Genomic DNA, 5,000 nt, shown 5'->3' on the forward strand with positions numbered 1-5,000 from the left:
CACTCGTATGTAATAGCTCTTGATCTCATCTATCTCTATTTTTTTTCGTCTATCTGCTAACTACCTAAGGAATCTATTCCTTTTTAAACCATCTTTTCTTTTAATTTTTTTTTTCTCCTCTGCCTCCTTATCACATTTCCTGCTTTTAGTTTCCAGTTTTCTTCTTCGTTCTAACCTTATTTCTTTTATTTTAATCCCTGTCACTCGTGTATAATAGCTCTTGTTCTCATCTATCTCTATTTTTTCGTCTATCTGCTAACTATCTCAGGAATCTATTCCTCTCTCAAAAGTTTCTCTCTTTTATTTCATCTCCACGTAATCAAGAAAAGGTTATATTTATCATACTAAATGTTCTAAGTTAATGTATCATTTATAGTATGAGGAGCTTCTGTTAAACTAGGTTTTAAAGTTTTCTAAAGGTGATTGGATGACCCGAAGGTAATCTTATATTGATGAAAACCTGATTGCAAGTGTAGCTATCTATCGAAGTGATTTTCGAGTTAAAATTCTCTCTCTCTCTCTCTCTCTCTCTCTCTCTCTCTCTCTCTCTCTCTCTCTCTCTCCCCTTGAGGATCTTTGGTTTCCTATGATTACATCATACATATAATGTTCATATATACGTGCAAAGAAGAGAGAGAGAGAGAGAGAGAGAGAGAGAGAGAGAGAGAGAGAGAGAGAGAGAGAGAATTTGAAGGATGGCAGGGAAACTCAATACTTTTAAAACACTGTGCAGCAGGACGACGCACATACAACTAATTTTCCCTGTTCGGCCTTTAGGTAACATAGCAACACTTGCGGGAGATGTCACTCTAAAAACAAGTTGTCGCATCAGTTAGTTCCTTTTCCATTGGCACTCTTTGGCAATAATGGTGACATGTGTGTGATCCAGAAATCTGTTTTAAAGACTAAAATCCAAGCAACAGTAGCAAAACGTATTCAGAAACCTCCATGTCATCGTCCCAGATGCCTGTGCCATAAGCTGGAGAGTGTGGCCCGCTTCACCAGACAAGGTTCAAGATAAGCCGAGACAGTTTCTGTACTGCGCATAGTATTTAACCGCTATTACAAAACTAGCACAAAGTCTAGCTGTAGATCTACATGACAAAAAGGAGACAACTGTGTCTTCTGTCACTTCCAAAAAAAAACTTTAGTCCAATAAGGAACAAATGATACGAATGATTGGTTGTCGAATAAGTAATATGCTTCAGTACAGGGAAAACGGATCATCATAATTGGATCAGATCCACAGCCAATACAGCTAGGAGTTTGTCCTCAAGAGACATCGGTTTTTTATGAAGAAACTGATGATCAGATGGCATACCACCTGATTGCATGATTCAAAACCTATAGCTTTACAGCAGTCTATCAGAGCTGTTTTAGAGGACACACATGTCTTCATCATTTTAGCCCACCATCTATATGCAGAAACAAATGGATTGCCCGAAAATGTTCGGAAAGCCACTTTTTCATATGTATAAATGAGGTAATCAGAGTGCATAAAACATAATAACAAACATTCTTGCTGCTTATAGACATACTGGATGCGACTCAGTTTCTTCTTTTACTGGTGTAAGTAAGGCAACAGGCTTTAAAAAGTTGAAAACGGTCAATGATCTTCTGAAACTTGACAATTTAAGTGCTTCAAAAAGGAAGAAATAACAGACTAACGCCTACAGTCGACACCCATGAAGGATTAAATTATCCTAATCTTCAGACGGAAAACTGCTGGGAAGAAGCATGTTGCATCAAAGTTATGCAATCTCCACTAACCATGGATAGCTTTGAAGGACACTGCCAATGTACTTATTATTAAGTGGCATTGTGGAAAACTGCACGTTTTGCATGCCCGGCAAATATTAGTCCTCTAGAATGTAGTTTGGAAGTAAAGAGGTCAACACTGCATCCACAGTATAGTCTTCAAGGACAGAGGCCACCTCCACCACAAGAAGTAATGAGCCTCATTAGATGTGCATGCAAAACGGGATATAAAACAGCGCTCTGTGCCTGCATAATGAAATTACTCATCTGTACAATGTTCTGTAAGAATAGCAAATCCTCACAATGCATAATTTGGATATTTAACATCATAGGTAATATTTCCCTAAAATCCACAGTTGAAGGACACAAGGAAACTTCATATTTTTCAGTATTAACAAGTTTTGGTATCGAAGAGAGAGAGAGAGAGAGAGAGAGAGAGAGAGAGAGAGAGAGAGAGAGAGAGAGAGAGAGAGAGAGAGAGAGAGAGCACTTTCAATATGCATCATGAAGGAGATATGGTAGTTCCACTTCGTATTTATACGATTAGGGAAATTAGCTCACTATTTCATTGCCATCACCCTTATCCTACGTGTAATATTACTATTTTTATCATTAATATTGTAATCATTAATAATGATATCATTATTGCTATTATTTTTGTTACGATTGTTAGTTTTATTAAAAACATTCATGCGTTTTTAGTAAATTACTCAATAATTGTTAAAGTAAAATATCACCATAATAAAAGTCATTATTACTGGACATTTTGGGAGGCATTATTATTCCTCCTTTTCTATCCCAACATTAGAACACGATTAAACAATCTAACGACCAATGAATAATCATTTCAAACATGAGCAGTCAATAAATATGGAACCCCCCCCCCAAAAAAAAAAAAAAAAAAAAAAAAAAAACGTAATGTTTCTAAGGAAAATAGACCGGGTACAAAGGCTGCCACTTCTAATTCCTTAAAAGAAGGCGAACTATCGCAAATATATTACATCAAATGCTCTCTTGTTCGATCAAGATAATATATCCTAATTAAAGCAATCTCTGTATATGGATATAGAATTAAAATTACCATTTATTTGTTTCTGATGTCGTATATCACCTAATGTTCATGTTGGTCAACCTGGTACCCCTTCGGCATAGACTTCATCCTCATCAGTAACACCGGAACTGACGTTTAAAATTCCCTTTAAACTTTCTATTAAAGCTTAACATAGGTCGTTATTGCATTCATTATTTGAAAAATAAAAATACATATTTAAATAACAGACATACATTTGTTCGGGGATTTTTTATGGTTTTGTGAATGTGATACACATTAGTTTTTTTTTTTTTTCTTATGAAATAAGTCACGACAACCACCAATTCTTTTAGCTGTGAAAATTTTTTTCATATTCTCGGCAGAATTATGACAATAATTCAGTAATCTTGAGATCTTTCATAAGGTTTTTAAACCATGGGAAATACGACTCATCAAATAGTCAAATATAAAAGGAAAATGCTGTGTTCAAAACATATGGTTACTCGTGTACCAGGGTAGCCAACCTTGACAAATCCCTGAGATGTTTTGTAAGATAAAACAGTAATTCATACAATACTTATACACATTCAAAACCAAAATGTAACTGAAGTAGAATCTTACGTTGATCATTCCTAAAATAATATCTGCACCCTGGGCAATTAAAGTCATGTTTATAATGCTCTTGGTTTGCTCCATAATTGGTAATCCTGATAGAATTCCTTTATGATATATCGTTTTCTGCTGATAGTTCTTTTAGATGAAAGAGTTTGTGAATAATTACATGTCCTCACCACAGCCTCTATGAACGAGCTCTCTTTATATATGTAGCTAAAATCTATTTTCAATTATATGAGCTACACATTGACCAACTCGTTTTATTGTTTGAAATTTTGCCATTATGAAAAGTTAAAAGAATCTAATGTTTACACCCCCCCTCTCCAGGGGGTAGGTGGGGGATTGTTAAGGTTGGCAAACATATCTGTTTTATAAGAAGAGGAATCTTACTAAATAATATGTCCATTAGCATTTTAACCAGATAATGAAACGATAATTATTGTATATATACATTTTTCATCATTATACTATCCAAAGGACCATTTACTCCTCTTTATAGAATTGTTCTCTCTACTTAAAGTATTGGCAATTCTGAACCTCCTCTGCTATGCAAGTCTAGTTTTGCCGAACCTTTAGTTGAAAATACTCTCTAAAATTTCTTATATCTGTCATGATACCTCTAATTTTGGTATTTTCAGCATACATGTCAGTTTATTTTATTGTATTCATGTTCATACATGTATGTACGGGATTTGTGAATTGTTTAAAAAAAAGTATACAATAGTTTCTTTAGTGATGGACTGAATTTTTACATGTTTTTAAAGTTACCAATAGATGGCACAAGTGAGGCTTTTTGAGAATAAAATACTGGTGAAATCTGGTTTTGAGGAACATTTGGGGGCGACAGGGCGTCCCTTCTTGATTGACTCAGCCAATAGGAACACGCCATTTGGGTAAACTGTTAGCGAATTGTTGTTTGCTCGTTCAATTACCTAAAAGAGCAAAGGACTATTCGGCAAATGACCTAGTAAAACCTTACTTCGACAATTTATTTGGTTTTGTAAAGTGGCAACACTTTAAAAGATACAGATTTTTTTTTGAATTAGATATTTTAATTATTCAAAATAACAGACGGTCAGGCAATGTTCATTAACAAAATCTCTTATGGCAGCCAAACGCTCTAACGGAAAGTCAACTATAATTGAAGAATCCTGTATACGTTACATCGGTTTATTGAGGATTTTTTTTAGTTTTATTAATTAACAGAAATTAATCAGCCGTCTTTTCATCTTATCATAAGTTTGATTATAATACAAGAATTAAAATTAAATTTGTATTAATTTTAGTTCATAAACAGGATTTTTTTCTAATGTTTCATGTTTTCATATTTTGACTATGGTTCTCTGCTGTTTTTCTATTAAACCCAGATTTTTTTCGCAAACCAGTTAGGTGTTGAAACGATGTAATAAACGCTTCAATGGCATGTTTAATTTAGTTTATGATTACTGGATATATAAATATACGTATGTATACATACACACACACACACACACACACACACACATATATATATATATATATATATATATATATATATATATATATATATATATATATATATATGTGCATATATATATATATATATATATATATATAT

The sequence above is a fragment of the Palaemon carinicauda genome, chromosome 7, assembly GCF_036898095.1.
Source record: "Palaemon carinicauda isolate YSFRI2023 chromosome 7, ASM3689809v2, whole genome shotgun sequence".
NCBI classification, from domain to species: Eukaryota; Metazoa; Arthropoda; class Malacostraca; order Decapoda; family Palaemonidae; genus Palaemon; species Palaemon carinicauda.